The sequence below is a fragment of the Mastigoproctus giganteus genome, chromosome 10 (genome assembly GCF_048544385.1).
Source record: "Mastigoproctus giganteus isolate SK-2022 chromosome 10, ASM4854438v1, whole genome shotgun sequence".
Lineage (NCBI taxonomy): Eukaryota > Metazoa > Arthropoda > Arachnida > Uropygi > Thelyphonidae > Mastigoproctus > Mastigoproctus giganteus.
The window spans coordinates 81988378-82009119 of NC_143584.1; the positions used below are offsets into that span (position 1 = coordinate 81988378).

Here is a 20742-nt window from a genome sequence, read left to right on the forward strand (position 1 = left end):
ATTTAGTGAAGTAACATTTTTGATTTTTGCAGGAAGTTTGTTCCAGGTTTTAGCACCTCTGTATTTTATACTTTTCTGAAAAGCGGAATCTTCAGGTTGGCTTCATTTCTTAGATTGTATGATGTTTCTTCTTCGCCTGTGGTTATGAAAAAGGATCTGAAGAGAGAGGGAAAGTCTGCTGTCTTCATAGCATTGTAAACAATGATCACCTCGGCTTTCTGCAATAGCTGGTAGATGCTTGGGAGTCTCACTTCCTTGTATCTCGAACTAACCGATGCTTCCAGGGAAGGCCCAAAATTGAACGAACGCATCGATTGAGAATGGAGTTGATTCTCGCGAGGTTTTCTTGGCTGGTGGTACCCCATGAGATGATTCCATAGGTGAGGTGCGGCTGAATTAAAGAAAGGAATACTTGTCTGAGAAGAGAAGGAGACACCCAGGCAGAGGCCCTGGCGAGTATTCCCGCTAGTGACGAAGTTTTTTTAGCCGTTGGTCTTTTACTCGTTGGGTCCCTAATGAGACCCACCATTGCCCACACTAAACCTCGTGGAGGCAGACCGGGTACACCAGTATTTTAGAGATTTACTATTTACTCTGGGGTCCTGCCACCTAATTTCCTGATTTCAGTGGCTAGGACCTATAAAAAAAAGGAGGGGGAGAGAAACGCTAGAAATTGGGTTAGGTTGAAAGAGATATAAGTTATGCGGGGTAGAGTTATTATTGTTATTATTATTATTTTTTTGTGTGGGGCTTGTGTCATTTTGACAAGGGTCAAACGCTAGTCGCGAGATAGCCAGATAGGGAAAGGAGACTGAATATTGGGGGTGAAAGACAGAAATATGGGGTCAATAGTGAAGATAACCTCAAAAGTCGGTGGGGCAGGCCCATGTCTCACCAGGTGAAGATAGGGGTGGGAGAGGGGGAGGGTACAGAGTAACCATTCCTCTACCAAGGGAAGGGATGAAAAGTGAAGCGGGTGAGGGTACTCGGTTCAGATCGCCTACTGACGTTTCGGCAGAAACTGCACAATGTCTTCGTCGGGTCTTCCTATGCCATTCCTGGGACATGTTGTCCCGTCCGTGTGAGTGGTCAAGTCCAGATAATGGCTCCAGTTTAAGTAGGTGGTCAGTTCCAGATTAAGTTAACGATTAGTTGTTCTTCAGATTGTAGCTGTTAGGTTTTTGTTTGGTTGAGGCATCTAAGGATTTTTATTCTGATTGACGAGCGTTTGGTCTGTAGGAAAATTCCTGCTAAGGTTGTGGATATGTCCTTCTAGTAAAAAGATGCTGCGCAAACTGCGTTAAGGCTTTATAATTGTCTTCGCTCTCCAAGAGATATTGTTCTTGGTTTATTGGCGAGAAACGTATTCTGGTTATTAAGAGGCAGCGGAGGTCTTCGTATAGTTGGCAGTGGTGTATGAAGTGCTCCCACGTCTCTGGCTGTCCACAGTGGCAGTCTGTGCCGGTAGCACAGTGGTATCGTCACCATCCTCCCCACATCGGGTGGAAAAGGCTTGGGTTCGAATCCCGTCGATGATGCGAAGAACTGTAATGGGCTTTTTTGTGGGCCATGCTCTTGTCTGTGGAACACGATACGCGTAAAAATTCTTCATGCGCTAATAGTAGGAGTACGTTCTACCTACTGAAGATTGCGTTCTATTTCATCCACATTTTGTTCATTTGCACGTTCAGAAGAAATAGCGCTGGGAACTGTACCAGTCACACGCAGTTTGGTGTAAACACTAGTCAACTCTCTTGAATCCGGTATTTTGAAGTTAGGAAACCGTAGACGGTATTCTCTACAAGCAGCAGTAGCACTTCCACAACAAAAACCGTAGACAAACACCATATTCGCATATTGAGCATGTGTGAAGATGTGCGGCATTCTTAACAACCCTTCTAATACCAAACAGCGTCAGGTTATAATTGCTTCTTGGTCACATCTGATTCAGGGAGCTGTGCGCGCCAGTTTCAAACAGCTGTATCTCCTTATCCATTGAGAATTGAACTTTTTTTACTCAGAATAATCGATGCTATAACCTCCCAAAATATTTACTATTCCTGCTGTATAAGTAAATGCATAACAGTATAATTAAGGACACTTTTTATCGCTTGAAATGAGAAAAACAAAATGCTTTATCGAATCTTATGTCTTTATCTTTTCTTATCTTATGAATAGAAATCACGTATCACCATTTCCCAATCTAATTAGAACTCGTTGATGTGTTTTATATATTATTATTTTTTTAAAATTGAGTTATGCAAAGATAACCATTTTAGACGCGTTCGCATTTACAGTATACGTGGAGTGCATAATTGCTTTAACATGTCCATCTGTCTGTCTTTTCGCATGTGATAATTCGATTTCCAAGGGACGGATTTTAACGATGAAGTTGTTACTTTTTTTTTTAATGAGCTGTGTTTTTTGTTATTAGTTTTCTAAATATATAAATCATGAATTATTATTGCGAAAATTTATTTTTATTTTATTACACAGAGCATTAATAATGCTCTGTGTAATAAAATAAAAATAAATTTTCGCATTATGAATCCAGAGCACGTAGGCCTGTTTTATTATGAATTATTATTATTTTTACTGATGATATTAATCACTGGAGGAACGTGAAATAAATGCTATCATTCAGTTTTTTTTTTATTAAAATCAAAGTACTTGTTATTTGTTTATTTGGTCAACTCGTACAAGATCTGTAAAATACGTGTTTGCATTCTAATTTTTATTTGAAGTCCAGGAGGAAATAATAAAGTATTACAAAATTGAGTGAATATTAGGTTATGTGCAGCGATGTGAAAATAATTCCGTTTAATAATTATTAGTTGATTATCAATTAATTGGTAAGAATAACATTTATTTAATTTTCACTTCTGTTAATTCGGAAAAAAAGCAGCCATTTAATAAATCAATATCTAATACGCCTGAAATATAGCGCCCTGCGTACATTACCTAACATTTTATTTATTTATTATTATTTTTTTAATAATGTACAAGAAAACAGCTTGCTGCGCAGGCTGTTTTCTCATTTCTAACGTAATTGTTCCCCAGCTCTGTCGACAAGCTGCTTTTCTGATCAACCTAATAGCATAAATAAGAAAACTGGCATCCACACATAGAATCTGAATTATGAATGTATTTTGCAGATTTTCTTACTCTCCGCTCTAACGGGGACAGCACAATAGATATAATCGTCCACTCACACGGGATGAAAAAGGCCTGAATTCGGCCATGCTAAAAAAAAAAAAAAAAAAAAAAAAAATCCATAAAAATTTCTCCCGTCATTGACCCTAGGAATTTTTGTTCATAGTGTAGCTGAATTAGCGTCCCAGGCGAGGGTTGTATGATTTTCTCCCGGAAACTGTCTCCCAGCAAGTATCAAACCGACCGAGGAATGCAAGCAATTATAGGCACAGTATAAATACAGACCTTATAGCCTTAGTTGTTTGGCGCTTAACATGCGCCTCGCTAAAATTGATGAATAAGATGTTTGGATTTATTTAGATAATATTTTATTTAGATGATAATAATAAATAAACAAATAAATAAATAATGGGGCACGATGGCCCAGTGGTTACGACACTGAACTACCAGTCTGATTAACCCAGGTTCGAGCACCGCAGAAGCGAACGCGGCCCCATCATGCTGGAAGACCAGTATAATAATAATAATAAATTAATAAAAATTGCGAAAGTTGCTCCAAGGGACCTACCTATCCCAAGGTAGGAGTGGCTGCTAAGATTGTGGCGCCATCTGGTGTCACTCCCGAGCACTACCACTGGATATAAGCCGAAGCTAAACAGGTCCACATCCTTAAATGGATGATGTCGCAGAGAAATATTAATCATACTGCATCGAGTGTGGCGCAGGATAAAGTAACTCGCGTTCAGGCTTTAGGCAGAGGGGTCCGCTCGAAAAATCAGAGACGGTCTCCGGAGGAAGATACTGGAGCAAGTGGCGCTGTCCCCTGGCTACCACAAGAGAAGGGCAAGGCTATCCAGCCCCACCAACTGGAAGTGCTTCCTGCAGTAGTGACCACCCAGGAAGGAAAAAAACGTCAACGTATCGAAATGAATACGTACATCATGCAATCATGCTTCGAAATAACGAAGCTGGAGACTGACAACGTACAGCGCAAGGCTACATACCAAATGGCTGGAAACGATTCCCGGATATTCAGATCACCGAACAACGGACCAGAGAAGGACCATCGTCACGAAGAACCTGATGGCTCCTGCAATCTTGGAAAAAATCAAGCAGACGTGAGCGATCAGCCACACCAGAGGAGGAAGAACATACCACCACCAAACCAGAGGAGGAAGAGCAAGATGAAATAAAGGACGAGTGGAAGAGGGCTCTAACAGAATTCGAAGGAATGCACCCCACAAGGACTCAGGTGCTACCGAAGCAGAGGCCCAATAAAACATTGGGGAGAGCCACAGACCACCTCAATCCGCAAATAACTCATTACCTCGACAACAATGGTGCAACACTGGAGGCCATCCACACAGCCGTGTATTGTGCTGCCCTAGCAGCCACCAGGATTAATGGAAGAGAAACGAGAGACCAGCAGCAGAAGAACCGAAAACAGAAGGAACCGCTAGCTTGGGAAAGCAGACTTTAGCACAATATAGAAGAATTAAGAGTCAAGATAGGCCAACTGACCAATTGAAAAATGAAGAGCATCCGCAGCAAACAGGAGACAAAAAATGAGAATAGGAGAGTACTTGACACATTGAAGCAGAAACTCCTTGCACTCAACAAGAGACTACGCTGATACAAAGAGAGCTCCCAGAGGGAAAATAAACAACCGAATCTTCGATGACGACCAAAGAGACTTCTCAGGAGTTTCGGAGAAGACGGGAAAGAAAGGAATGGATCACCCCAGCAGATTGAGGAGTTCTGGGAAAACATATGGAGCAGGGAAGTAAGACGTAACAGCCGAGCCCCTTGGATAGAATTAAAACGCAAGAAACCAAGGACGCACAAAAAATGAGAGAGTGGGAGATTCGGGAAGAAGTAAAACAGGCGATCAAGAATTCTCAACTAGCGAACTCCAAGAATAGATAACGTCCACAACTACTGGTACAAGAAGCTCACTTCAACGCACAAGCACCTGGCAGAACAGTACACCTGCTCTGCCAGGTGCCAATGAGGTGTCAACTCAAGGAATCACATATCTGAAGCCTAAAGACGACGATACAAGAAACCCGGCGAAATATAGGCCAATCACCTGCCCCCCAACGATGTACAAGATCCTGACCAGCTGCATAACCAGGAAGATATCAGACCACTTGGAGAGTCAGAACATAATGGCTGAAAGGATGCAAGCTGCTGAGCAAAGGATGCAAGGAGCAATTAACCATAGATGCCGCGGTTGTAGAGCCGCAACTTGTACAAATGCCTACATCGATTACCGCAAGGCCTTCGACAACGTGCTTCATAGCTGGCTAATAGAGGCGCTGAACATCTTCAAAGTCAGTTTGATAGTGGCAAACTTCCTAGGAGAAATGAGAGCGAAATGGAGTACCATCATTAGGGCTGAGAACATCACAACCAGGCCTATCCCGATTGGAAGAGAAATCTGTCAGGGAGATGCCCTGAGCCCACTATGGATCTGTGTAGCACTTAACCTGCTATCCACCATGCTCAACAGTAGCAAGTACGGATATAACCTTAAAGAAGGAAGGAAAAACCTATGCACTCTCACCCACCTGATGTACGTGGATGACATCAAGCTCCACGCGGGAACCGAGCAGCAACTCCAGCAACGACTTCCTACTACTTGTAGTGTACCTACTACAAGTACGAACTGCAGGCAGTACTAGAGACCCCAACTCACAAGCTGTACTGGGACCGCGCCATAATAACCGACAAGACAATCTCGCACAACAGACCGGACATAACCCTTGTGGACAAGGAGGAAAAGGCTACCTATCTAATTGACATAGCGGTACCCAACACTGGCAACCTGCAGAAAACCCATGGGGAAAAAATCAGGAAGTACATGAGCCGAAGACAGGAGATCAAAGAGATGTAGCCTATGCAACAAGTGACGACCATCCCGATTATCGTGCCAAAGACCCTACATAACAGCCTAGCAGAAATAGGTCTCCCAGTGAACACCTACAAGGAACTCCAGAAAGTCGCAATCCTGAACACCCGTAGGATAGTCAGAGAGTTCCTCGACCAACGGTAACACCAGACATAACAACCACCCTGTGTACTTTGTAGTAATACCCGTCACGAGTTTGAACCCTCAATCAGGGAGAAATAATATATGATAATAATAATAAATAAAATTAAAAAAAAAAAATATATATATATATATATGTAATAAAAACTACTTGTGACCAAAGAATAAATGACTTTGAAATAATGCTCTGGTTTTCCATCGCACGCTTAGCGTGGACTGAACAATGGCCATACTTAAGTTTAAACGGTCACGCTTAGCATCGGCCGAATTTTCTGTATAGAAAGTAGCTGTTTATTATGTTATACTCATTTATCATATTTATTTATTTACCTTCTTTTAGTCTGAACTGTGTGTTAGTAATTGGTTGATATACAGTTGAGAATTAGCTCTAAAATAAAATAAAACAAAACAAATCAAGTAGCACTCAAATAATTCGTTTTTTTTAACGAAAAATCCTAATTAATGCGCTGAGCATTAATATCTGGAAATTTAATGATATGATGACGGTTTCCCCTCCACCCTCGTCTCAATAATTTTGGAGAAATAGGGAATACTTTCTGTTGAGTAAAGATATTAATTAAATGGGGGTAACTTCTGGTTTTGTGCAATTTAACTTTTTTCTTCTTTGCTTTCAGCTTCATCTAAGCATTCTAAGAGATCTTTGCCCCTTAAACTGCGTTGCTGTTTATATTATCACATTATATCCGGCCTTCGTCTTCAACATTTTCTAACCTCGTTATTACATCCTTCAAATTACCATCTTTTCTGCAAGTGTTGTTCAATACATTTTGATACCTTAATTTTGATTCTGTTTAAATCAAGGTCTCAGAACGGTTTTCCTACCACTTATGTCTTACTGTGCTTTACTTCATTCCAACTTGTAGCTCAGTCGGAAACTACTTTTCTTTTTATAATTTTTAATGTTGTCTTTTTCTCTTCTTATGTTCGTTGTTACAATCTTCGTTTGTTTTCTTTAATGCAAAGTTTTCACAGTTTATCTGCAGTCATACTTTTGTATTTTAAGATACACATCTATGGCCGCTCCCGATCCCTCAGTTGTATGGGGTTTTTTGTATTGGGAAGTGAAAAGATGCACTGATAGTTTTTATCGTCCCTTGATAAAATTTCAGCGGATGGATGTGCTCCTGCATTTTCTAACAATTTCTTAATGTTTTCATGTACATTTCATCTTTCTTTTTCAATAGTTTTACTCTCACAAACGATCATGAAATTATTCTGAAATAAGTTCGGAATTCTGTTAATCATTTCTCGTTCTGGAAAATCGTTGTTCCGCTTAAATAAAATACATACATAAAAAAGGATTCGAATTATAGGGGTTCGTATTAGTGAGGCTTTTCTGTGCTATTAAAAAACACATTCATATCAAAACGAACAAATAAAAAAATAAACATTGAGTAAAATAAAATACAGTGCCATCTAACAAACAAAACAAATTAACAAACAAAAGTAATCGAAAATTCAGAGGTAGAGAGAGAGAGAGAGAGAGAGAGAGAGAGAGAGAGAGAGAGAGAGAGAGAGAGAGAGAGAGAGATTTGAGAATGTATAGTGGCGGACATAGGATAAATACAACGTAAAACAAAGATTTACTTTATATTATAATAATGAAATGAATGAAATTTACTTTATATGAAAAGAATGAATATAATATAAAGTAAAACTTTATTATATAAAGTTTTACTTTATATTATAAGAATGAAACTTAAGTGAACTTATAAAGATAATCAATTTTTTTTTATTGATTACAGGTTCACAGATTTCTTAATGCCGCCCCATATCCGTGTTTTGCACGAGTTCATTTTCTATCAACAAAAATGCTGATGAACTGAAATCATTCTCGTGGCGTAGTTGAACAAAGGTAGGTCTTAATAATCTAGACATATTGAAATTCCGTTTGTAAGTGCGTTGAAGTTGATTAACACGTAAAATATGAAAAGATATTTCTAGGTGGTAGATGACTGTCATAACCGGTGCAATACCACCACTTTGCTTATTGGAAGCTTGAAGTGGTGGAACCCATGTTTAGTCTCCAGAGCTAAGTTCTGGTGAACTCTTCCCCATCTCTTCCGTCATGCATTATGACATCATGGGGAGATCCAATCTTCCTTACATTTCGAGGGTACACCTTTAAAACGGTGTTCGCAGGCCGACCTCTAGTTAGTACACAGGACCGAACCTATTGGTAACTCTTTAGGAGCTTCCGGATCAGCTAGTGTATAATCTTGCTACCTCTACTCTGCCAGATAGTGACTGGAAGGAGTCGGAGTAGTGTGTATGCGGGGAGCATTGTCGAGGCCACGTTATGTCAAGGTTCTGGTTTTATCTTTACCATGTCTACGCCACATCCAAAAATTTCATTACTTCATGTAGCATGCCCCCCCCCCCCCACTTTTTCTTACTATTGAGTACACCATGAATTGTCAAACTAATAGAATAAGCTTATCTGCGAAAAGATCTGAACCTCCCAAACACTTCCTAGTTCATTTCACAAATATACGTGGTCTCAATTCTAATCTCAATGATGTTCGTTTCCACTTGCAGTCTGCCAAACCCCATGTACTTTTTCTGACAGAATCCCTGTTATCGGTTGATTCAACTACTGCTCATCTCAGTTGCCCAAATTATTCGCTGTATGATTTCTTTGTGCTGGTACTTGTGCATATGTCCGTTCCTGTATTCCCTGTCAGAGACTTGGTAATTTTGAATCTCATCTTTTCGATCTTCTCTGGCTTAAAATATGTCTACCTCATTGTGTCAAATTCATCTGTTGTCTCTACCGTTCTCCAAACTCCACTAATCACTTGGAGCTCTTTGACTTCCTCTCTTTGCAACTTGACTTTCTCCAGTCCAACTTTCCTAGCAGTGACGTAATTTTCCGTGGTAATTTTAATGTTTACAACTCCAGCTGGCTTCCGTTTTCTAGTTCACACCGACCCAGCTGGTCGAAATGCTGAGGCTTTTGCAACTACTAATGGCCTTGCACAGATTATACATTTACCTACAAGAATACGGTACAATCCTAACCATAAAGCCAACACGCTTGATCTTTTTCTCACAAACAACCCTTCTAAGTAAACGGTCGAAGTGAGTGGTCCTTTTAGGCACCTGAGATCACAACTTGGTGATTGTCTCTTCTCCAATGGAACCTTTATCTCATGGCTATTCCCAACCTCGTGTTGTTTGTCATTACAAGAATGCAAAATGGGATGACCTGCGAGATTTCTTTTCTTCTTTTCCTTGGTCCGATTACTGTTTCAAAACTTCCGATGTCAACGTTTGCTCAGATCGTGTCAGTGAAATTATTATTGTATGAATGGAATCCTTTATTTCACACTCCACTTTAAAATCTCGTCATTTATCTCAACCTTGGTTTTCCAATAAATGTGCTAAGGCTGTTCAAGAGCAGAACGTTGCATATCGTAATTGGCTTGTTTCCAATTCTTCAGTTCAATTTTCTGCCTACACCAAAGCTCACAACAATTGTAAATCAGTGATTAATCAGTGCAAACTAGATTTTGAACAGACTAAGAGTAGAAAACTTGCTTCTTGCCGTAATGGTAGCCGAGCATTCTGGTCTCTTGCCAGAGCTATTGGCTGCAACTTTTTCCCATCTCTGCGCCCACCTCTGTCAAAACCAGATGGCTCCGTTGTCACTTCAGCCAAGGATATAGCTGACCATAGCATCCCATTTTTCTTCGAACTCATGTATTAATGATCTTGGCAAAACACTTCCCACCATTCCCAACACGCTCCATTCAATGCCTCCAGTGGTCTTCTATCTAAAGGATGTCAGAAGGATTTTTGACGAATCTCGATTCTAAGAAAGCTCCAGGTCCTTATGGTATTTCTCCACTTGTTCGCAAAACCTGTGCTCCTGAACTTACTCCTGTTCTTTGCCACCTTTTTTCACTTTCTTATTCTAAAGTGTTTTTCCTTCTGCTTGGAAATTTGCCATTTCCAATACAGCCATTTCCCAAAAAGGGTGAAAAATCCCTCCCATCCAATTATCGTTCCATTGCAATTACTCCTAGTCTTTCTAAAGTAATGGAGAAATCAATTAACCGCCAACTCGTAAACTACCTAGAATCAATCTGATCAATCGCCAGTATGGATTCCTTCAATGTCGATCCACTGGTGATATTCTGGCTTATATTACCCATTTATGGACTAATTCAATGGAAAAGTTCGGTGAAACGCAAACAGTTGCTCTTGACATTTCAGTTGATATATCTCCCTGACTTCTAATCTCTCTTGACACAAACACATTACAAATATTGCTTCCTCTGCATCTAAAAAACTTGGTTTTCTCTTTCGTTCTCGGTGTTACTTTTCTTGCAAACAGCTGTTCGCTCTGTACAAATCGCAAATCCGCACTATCATGGAATATTGTTCCCACATCTGAGGCGGTGCCCCCAAAACCTCTCTCAGGCTTCTAGATTCCATTCAGAAGAAGGCAGTTGGGTTAATTAATGACTCCTCTCTAACAGAGTCTCTCCCCTCGCTGTCTCATGGACGTACTGTTTCTGCTGCATGCCTTTTCTACAGATACGTCCATGGGCACTGTTCTTCTGAATTGGCTTCTATAATTCCCGCTCTCTCTTTCAAAACAGTCCGAACACGTGCCGCCACCAGCCAACATCCATTTACTGTCCAACTTTAAACTCACAGTACCAACTTTTCATCTTCCTCGTTTATTTATTCAACTGTCGTTTTCTGGAATAACCTTCCTTCATACGTATTTCCTGAAAATTACAGTCTACAGAAGTTCAAGTCCAATATCAACAAATATCTTCTTTCGTCTTCTCAATCTCCAACCCAAACACGGTACTAAGTACTATAGGTTTTAATATCTCTCGTGTTTGAGGTTTTGATAAAAAAAAAGTTATAAAAATAAGTAATAGTAATATGAAAAAATAATGTAAAGAAATTATTAATTTTGGATCATTGCGCACTGGGTAACCAACCCAGTTAGCTGATACCTCAATTGATGTAGGGTTTTCTAGTACCTTACTTGTGCTTGTGTTAGGGTTTTAGGCGCATCAGCAACTTAAGCAAAAAAAATTGTGCCATATGTAATATGTCTATAAATTTGTGTGTTCTATGGTCGATTTGCTGTTTGTTGGACGAAAATTCCGAATTTTTGGGAGAAAAAACTGTGCTACTCTTACCTGAAATCGAATAATTCAGTCCCGTTCTGAAAAACCAATAAAAATTCCTCGCGTCATTGACGGGATTGGAAGACGTGTCTTTTCTACCAGAAAAGACACAGGGAGGCAGCAATTCTACCAACTGGGCTACCCATGGGAGCCAATGTGCAATCGGAGTTGGCTCTGATAATAGCATCAGGCATTGGCAACCCTATACAGGTGTGCCACCAGACATCATGTGGCAAGATTTTCTGCGGAACGGTGTTTGTCGATGGTATGGATACTCACTGACTTTTCCAGACAGCGTATGTTACATTTCGAAAACATTTGTCCATGTGGCAAGTTTGAAAATTTTTATAATTGTAATACAGAAAATAGCTTAAAAATTAAAAAATAAAAACAAATAAAAAATTAAATTAAAACGGAATAAAAACACTGCACATTTGCTATTACTACACGAAAGCAAGATTGGCCTCCTTAAATTTCGGACAATTTTTTAACAATTTTTTGCCTTTTATCCCAAACACAAAATATTTAAATAGAAATAAACTGATTTCTACCACTTATTTGATTGGTTTGAATAATCGATGTTTCTATCCCATTGTATTCTCTAATTAAACTTTCAGCGTTTTAAGTTATAGAATTTGAAGTGATTTCAAATATTTACTCATTGTACTGTATTTGCGAGTTGCAATAAATCAGTTGATTGGTAATTATGTGCGTTATATTGCAAAAGTAAAAAAATATTTTCAGCAGGTACAGTGCAGCAGTCGTGTCAGAGAGATGAGGGCAAAGGTTTCTCTTAAATTAACAAATCCTTCAGGTATGCGCTCAGCTTTAGATGTCTGGTTAATAGAGAAGTTTATTCGGAATTTCCGCTTGGCTGTTAATATATAAAATGCTTTCGAAACGATTTCTGCATTTAATCTCGAAAATATCTCAACATTGTATCTTACGATAAGACTGATCGCTCAAGGCATGGTAACACTCTTTGTCGATTGATAACACTGATTGTTTCGCCTTTAGGTCACCGTTGCAAGTTCTTGATGGCTTCTTGAGACCCTTCACTCGTTGTGTAAGCGATAACGAGCAGCCTCGTGGATAATCAGCTTTCTGGCTGTCTGTCTGTCTACTGAATGCAGGTCTTTATTGATTCACTTCACTAACTTTAATGACTTTCCTACAACATGATGGGCATTGAGGAGGCTCTGTTGTATAAAAGAAACGTGTTAACATTCGTTAAAGTGTTAGACTCGGTAGTTCTCTTAGAGTTTCTGAAGATCATTGTCCTTCTTGACGTTTCTTATCATTTGTTTCCTATTCGGTCCATATCGCATTGCAAGATCTCCTTCAGCGTTTCCACTTTCGTGTTTCTTCCTGCCAGGTCACAGGCCGAGCGATAAGATAGCTGAGAAAACTGAGATTGTCTGTTATCCACCCCCACATCCTTCTTCCTGTAGTACGGAACGACAACCACAGAGGGGAAGAACACCACCTGATGCCGTCACACCTAATGAAACTCACTGAGCTGTAAATCAGACTGGTTTGTCGTCAATCAAAAGAAGAGAAAACCCATATTCGCCTTCTCACCGTTTCAGGCGAGAGAAGGCGAATACGTTTCTTCTTCCCCCCTCCTTTTCTCCTTTTAATTTTTTCTTATCTCGTGTAATTTTTTTTTTTTTTTTTTTTTTAATATATTGGTTATTCAGATTTCGGTAAAGAAATAAGCAACTCAAATATAGACTTATTCACCTTGGGATTTTATATAGAATTTCAAAATATGTAATAATACATTATCACTAACATGTTTAAATGATTAGTTCTGTTTGATAAAAGGTGTGTCAGGACTCAAGGTTGAAGAAAAAGCTTCACTAATAAAATCTAAATACGAATATAACGTTCGCTCTATTCATGTTTGTATTGACTTCTCCTCAGAATGAGTTTCACACAGTGCTCTTCTCTGGCTGAATTTGATGCAGAAGCGACCTTTTCTCCTTTTTTGGCAGACTCGATTGCTTTTGTGAGCCTGCTGTTCTTTCCAGTTATCGTTAACCCGCATGATTTGTATCGAACCATGAGCGCTCAAAATAAAATTAATTTATTTGCTGTCTGAAAAACTGATAATTAGTGAAAAATTAATTTATTTTTTGTTGTATATAAATACTGGAAATTGGCAATTTCTTAAAATTTTAATTTTCAAAATTGGCATTCATGTAGCGCATATTAACTTAGGAAAAGTGGTGGTGTTGTTGTTTTTGCCGAAAGTCCTTCGTGACACTATTGGTTTCGGCACTTGGCACTCGTTTGGAGAAGTCTATGTCCAAGTGATATCGTAGATAAGAGAAATATCTAAAGGCTTCTTCAGTCAGGGATCTAGTTAGCCGATCTCAGGCCGCTGAAATAGATTTTTCCTCTTAGTTATTCTTGGTTTTTCTTGGTTCTACAGTCCACCCCGTGAACTGTAGGAGGGTTGTTTTCTTTTCTTTATTCCTATTTACTTATTGCTTATTTGAATTTATATGCTTCATTCTTATTTCTCCCCTTTACCTTAGCATTGCCGTCAATGGCAATTGTCATTAATATTTTGTGCAGCAGCTCCCATCAAGCACTGAGGCCCACAAACTACCTGACTGCGTAAAATTAGCAGAATTTTCCAGGAGCTGAGGGTAGTTGTTGCACAAAATATTAGCAACAATTTACTCAACATTTAATACGCTTCAGGCAGTACCCATGTTCTTGGCAGTTTCCATTACTTACTTAACCAGTTTAACAAGTACAGGTCACATTAACAAGTACAGGTCACTGTTGAAAAAAAGCCGTGAAGTAGGGTTGAATTTGAAAGTGTCTGCAATTCTGCCCAGACACGATAGGAGGGAGTATATGATGAGAGTCTTGTCGATCAATTCGGCCCTGGAAAGATTGTGCAAGGCTGAAGGGGTAGAATTTTTTTCAGCCTGGACTGTACTTGTTAACAGGAGAGATTGCTTCTACAGGGATGGGATACACTTAAATAGAAAGGGTGCAAGAATATTTGCTGATGCTATCGAGGCAGTGTTAGGTGGGTCGGAAAACTGCTAGCTTGGGGGGAGACAAAGACTAATGGATTAACAGTAGCCACGGGCAGAGGTGAAAGAGATTCTTGCACTGCTTCTATTGGAATGAGCAGAAGCCTGAAAAACAAGATGCAGGATATTTCAGAGACTGCTGGAAGTCATTGCGGTACAAGTAAACACATGGGTTGTGTTAGGGTAGCTAAGAATAGAAACAGGTGCATGTATACTTGCGTGTACACTAATGCTAGGAGTTTAGTAAATAAATTTGATGAATTTGAGGTATTACTCAAAACATCAAAGGCAGATATTGTTGGGATATCAGAGACGTGGTGTCACACAGATATAAGGAATGCAGAACTGGAATTTGGGGAGTACAACGTCTACAGAAAGGATAGACAGGATAGGAAGGGAGGAGGGGTTATGCTATTAGTTAAAAAACACATAAAATCCAAGGAAGTGAAGCCAGTTGACATCGCTGGACAGTGCAGTGTTGAGTCAGTTTGGTGTGACATAAGCATAGGTAAATCAAAATTGAGAGTAGGAGTGTGCTATAGGCCTAATGACTCTGATGAGTATAATAAGATACTGTACAGGGAAATAGAGTGGGCCAGTAAATCAGAGAGTCTTATAATGGGGGATTTTAATTTCCCAGATATTGACTGGAATTTGTGGGTTGGTCACTCACACACTAGCAAGGCTTTTGTGGATTTATTGGATGATTGTTTTCTACACCAGCATGTTCGGGAGGCAACTAGAGGGAGTAATACTCTTGATCTGATTATCAGTAGTGATTCTTCATGCATTAGGAATCTGCAGATAAATGAACCACTGGGTGGCAGTGATCACAGTGTGCTGAAGTGGGATTTACTCAAGGAGGTAACTACCATCAGAGGTAAAGGGAAGGGTTTTTGCTTTCGTAAAGGAGACTATGCTGGTCTGAGACAGTATTTAAATTCTATACAGTGGGACCAACTGATGATGTTACCAACAGCAAATTCAAAATGGGAAGCATTCAAGGAACTAATCTTGGAAGCTACCAGGCTTTACATACCAACCAAGAAATATTGTTCAAGGTTCAGGCCTAAATGGTTGTCAGATGAACTAATGAGACATATGGCAGAGAAGAAAAATGCATGGGATACATACAAATTAATGGGTGACGTGGAAGCCTATGATAGATATAAGTTGGTCTGTAACCAAGTCACAAAGGAGATTAGGCAGGCAAAGGCAGATTATGAGAAATCCTTGGCAAAGGATGCAAAGAAAAACAGAAAAGAGTTCTTTACCTATTTAAACTCAAGAAGGAAAGGGATGAATCAGATTGGTCCACTGGATGTTGATGGTTCAACAGTTGAGGATCCAGCTCAGGTGGCTAACAATCTAAACGAGTATTTTGCATCTACATTCACACATGAGGAGTTATTCAGGAAGGGGAATGTCGTAGGTGAAGTAAACATTGGCAGTGAGCTAGATGATTTTCTAATAACTGAGAGGAAAGTGGAGGAGAAATTGTTGAGGATAAACATAAAAAAGGCACCCGGGGTGGATGGGATCTATCCAGTTATATTAAAGGAGGCAGCAAAGGAAGTAAGCAAACCCCTAGCCATAATTATGAGAGCTTCTTTGGACTCAGGGGAGGTACCCATGGACTGGAGATGTTCAAATGTAACCCCAATTCACAAAGGAGGATCAAAGGCTGACACAAGTAATTATAGACCTGTTAGTTTAACTTCGGTTCCAGGAAAATTAATGGAGGCACTGGTTAAAGAAGCACTGCAGGATCATCTGGACAAGAATTCAGTTATAGCTCAGACACAGCATGGGTTTGTTAAGGGCAGGTCTTGTCTGACCAATTTGATTGGATACTATGATGTAGTCACAAAAGAACTGGATGCAGGGAATAACTTTGATATTATATATTTGGATCTTAGAAAGGCTTTTGATACTGTTGCGCATGGAAGACTGCTGCACAAATTGGAGAAGTGTGGCATTCGAGGCAAATTGCTGCTATGGATAAAGGGATGGTTGAGTGGCAGAAGACAGAGAGTGGTAATCAATGGACACTGCTCTTCGCAGACTAATGTTATTAGTGGAGTTCCTCAGGGTTCAGTGTTGGGTCCATTGTTGTTTTCTGTATTTATAAATGATATTGATGATGGTGTATCAGGCTTAATGTCCAAGTTTGCAGACGATACAAAGGTTGGCAGGGTTGTTAAGGACACTGCTGATACTATGCTGCTGCAACAGGATCTGGAAAGGTTGAGCAGATGGGCTGAGAGGTGGCAAATGAAGTTTAACATTGACAAATGTAAAGTACTACATATGGGAAACAGTAACCCCAGATCAACGTATCAACTCTGTGGTACTACGCTGACAGTGGTAGAGAATGAAAAGGACCTGGGGTAATTGTGCAGGCAGATATGAAGTTCTCTGAGCAGTGCAGACGAGCTGCAAGAGTAGCTCATGGTGTCTTGTCAATGATATACAGGAATTTTTCTAGCAGGGACAGGGATGTGATTATTCCCTTGTATAAGGCATTGGTCAGGCCACACCTTGAGTACTGTATACAGGTCTGGAGGCCTCATTTCAAGAAGGATGTAGAGCTGCTGGAAAGAGTACAGAGAAGGGCAACAAGATTAGTGAATGGAACAAAGGGTTGCTCTTACGAAGAAAGGCTTAAGTTTTGCAAATTACAGAGCCTGGAGACTAGGCATCGCCGAGGTGATCTGATAGAGGTGTACAAGGCTTTGAATGGCTTGAGCATGCTCAATGCCGATGGAATTCTTCCTCTTGCTCAGAATAATCACCTGAGAGGGCATAAATTCAAATTGAGGAAGGACGGATGTCGGATAGATGTGCGGAAATTCGCCTTTAGCCAGCGGGCAGTTGGTTTGTGGAATAGACTTCCATCGCTTGTTGTTGAAGTTGATAGCCTAAACAAATTTAAGGATCAGCTGGACAGGTATTTCGAACGAATTGAGGGGTGAAATGGGAGTAGTGGTTGTTTTTTTTTTTTTTTTTTTTTTTTGGCTGATGCTGAATAAGCTTGCTTTCTTGCATCATATGCCTCTACTAATGCTAATGCTAATGCTAATGCTAATGCTAACCAGGTATTCTTACAGTGCATGTAACTTTACTAATAGAGTACTGTATTTTCTTGTCTCACATAATTATAATGTATCCTATAATCATTTGATATCATTAACACATACATTCCTCCGAATCTCCCTTTTTTCATTTACTATAATTAACACTTATTTCTTTTTACCTATAAACACTTTATCTGAGCCATCCATTGCCATATTTCCCTCATCCTATGTATTGATATTCTTACACTAATCGTATTTATAAACATTTCTCCATATTAACTTTTTTTTTTTTTTTTTAATTTATCACTGTACAGTCTATCTTACAAGGCTCGGTGACGTACATTCAGCACTTGCTTCTGGGGATAGCTCTCTGGAGCAGATTTTTCTTCACTGGACAGCAGCAGCCGCCGTAGCCTAGTGGTTAGGCGCGCGGGTGCATAAGTACACGTGCCTTGAGTGACCGGGGTTCAAGCCCGTGACCACTGAATACGGTGCTGTTTCTTGTATTCTGTCTATCTTGTGAACTCCTCTGACCGTTTGGTCGTCCCGGAGTATAAACAGAAAATTTATTTTTATTTATCTTCGGCCATTCCTTCTTTTTCACATGAATCTGTGCCTTTTCTTTTCTTTATTTATGCTTCACCACATGCAACACAAGACCCTTTACAGCCTTACTGCTCTCTCTCTCTGCACTCATTCATTCACTTCACTTCTTTTCTCACTTTCGCAACTACATTTTTTCTTTTCAACACCCTTTTTTTGCGCTCGAAAACTTTACACACTTCTCTCTAATTTACATGTCTCTGCCTAACCAATTTATACAGGTCCAATCACTATGTTATCTTAACCTTTTTTTCACGCATACTTTAATTCTCGCAAGCTTGTTCCCGGAATCCCCAATCTACTCCAGCGGTTCCCAGACTGGGGTCCGTAAACCAGTTCGAGGGGATCCGCGAAACGTTCAGAAGGTCTCAAGTAATTTCTACCGTTATGACTCACAGAACACCATCAGAAAGAAAATATGGATGCCTGAACTAAGGAAATACCTTTTTGTATATATATTTCACGTTTTTTTATCAAATATTATCTTCCTTAGTTTGGGATACCGCAGTAGCTCAAACTAAATTCTAAATACTCTTCCTTCAGGTTAAGCACACATGTGGCTCCATGTAACCCCTGACACATGACCCTGCCTTAACCTTTGAGTATAATAATCACCTCCTCCCTGGCTTACTGCTGTCCAGAGGGTATCTCTAAGGGCAATCAATAGATATTAAAAATAATAATAACTACGGGGCTTCGCTCCTTTTGATAAAATAAAATACTTACAGAAGCTTTCGACACTGTGTCTCTTCCTGAGTTATGAATACATAAATACGTTACATATGGAAATCAAGAATGGTACCGCGTTTTCATGCTAGATAAGCAAAGCGCGTGCACAAGGTTTGTCTAGCATGACCACGCTTCTGTTACGTATTACCACGTAACCCGCATCCCTCTTCTTCCATTGGCTGAATAAATATCACTAGGAGGAAAATTATTTTAATGTATAGAAAGATAATAATAATAACAACTAGCGGGCTTGCCCCCCTTCTCGCTGCGCTTGCTTCTTTTAATAAAATAAAATGCAGAAGCTTTCGACACCGTGTGTGTCTCTTCCTCAGCTATGAATACATAAATAGGTTACTGTAATAAAAATAAAATGCACGAGACATAATAGAATATGAGCGTGAATTAACTATAAAATATCATTGTAAATACAGCATCCTTTTTCTCATAAAAATGAACTACATTCGTAGTGTAAAGGCATCGATTTAATTGTATCTCATATTGTGATTACCTTCACAACGAGTTGCCATGCAATAGTGCGTTCTCGCACTATTGGACTTTTTAGGATATGAAAGTTTTTAGGACAAACATACAGACGGTCAATACGAACTTAAACATTTACTGCATGCACTACCTCTAATAAGTAACACTTCACTAATAGAGAAGACTATTGTTACTTATTCTCAGTGGACACCACCACCACCACCCAAACGACACCGTTTCAAGGCTTCTTGGCCTATCGTCGATGGGTGGACAGGTACCCTGGTGTTCTAATCATGCCAACCCAGTTGTTAAGTGATTCCACAATATGAGAGATAGATTCTGTACCGAAAGGATTTGGTACAACTTTTGGCATCTCTCATATTGTTAAATCATTTCACACCTGCGTATTTGTGGCCTATTTGCTTTACTATTTTTTCTCTTGTCAGTGTTCTAGTTATTTTTCAAGTGATGACTCGGTGGTCCGAGGTATTATGCCACGCTTCCTCCACCCTCCAAGTAGATAGATAGATAGAGAGAGTCCGCAAAGGTTTTTATATTTTTGAAAGAGTCGTAAATCTCAGTAGTATGGGAACCGCTGATCTACCCCACTGGATTTCCTACCGACACTATTATTTTTATAATATCGAGCCAACCTTTCCCAAAATGACTAAATGCAGCGTCTTTCTTTGTTCTTAATTACGTTAATACTGCTTAATTACGTTAATAGTGCCAGCTATTCTTATTCCGAATTTGTAAGACTTTGTCTTACAGAATGCACACTTGTACGGACATAATATCTATAAGGAAATATAGTATAAGTTGCTAATGCTTCTAAAGCCCTACAACAACAACAACACGTATCCATCGAAAGTTTCATTATTGCATCTAGCTCTGTTGTCACATAAAATGTTTCACATTATCGAAAAAAAACGCCAGTTCTAATATTTCATTGATGCATGCCAGTAAGTGTATTATACACTGGTGTGCAAAACTTAAGGACCAACACTATTTCTAAAGGTTATAACCACAAAATCAAACGAAACAGCCTGTGGCGATTTGCATAACTTCGACCGTTCAGCATAAAGCTGGTGCACATGTAAAAATTTGAATCGTGATGAGAGGGCTCACATAAAGAGGAGGAAATTCATTGGGGAAATTCAAAGGTCGGGTAAGGGAAGCGCATAGGATGATAGGTTTAATTTCCTTTTTATTTATTTTTTTTATTTATTAATTATTATTATTTATTTATTTTTTTTTTTGTTCGGATTTTTTTTTTTGGCTGGTGCAGCATAAGCCATAGGCTTTCTTGCACCATGCGGCCGTTACTAATACTAATACTAATAAACAGATAAAAGCAGCAGTTCAGCAGTTATGTGTTTGTTTGTTATTTGGTTTTTAGGAGCATTAGCAACTAAGGC

The 20742-nt window shown here is 39.5% G+C and overlaps 1 protein-coding gene across 1 annotated transcript in view; it reads left to right on the forward strand.

Annotated features, from left to right (window-relative positions):
- The window catches only part of LOC150079120 (docking protein 5-like), a 453516-nt gene that overhangs the window by 164815 nt on the left and 267959 nt on the right, over positions 1-20742 (forward strand). Inside the window, exon 2 of the mRNA XM_090384139.1 lies at positions 7972-8081. The gene's annotated coding sequence lies outside the window, so the exon portion shown is untranslated. The remainder of the gene's footprint in view (positions 1-7971; positions 8082-20742) is intronic.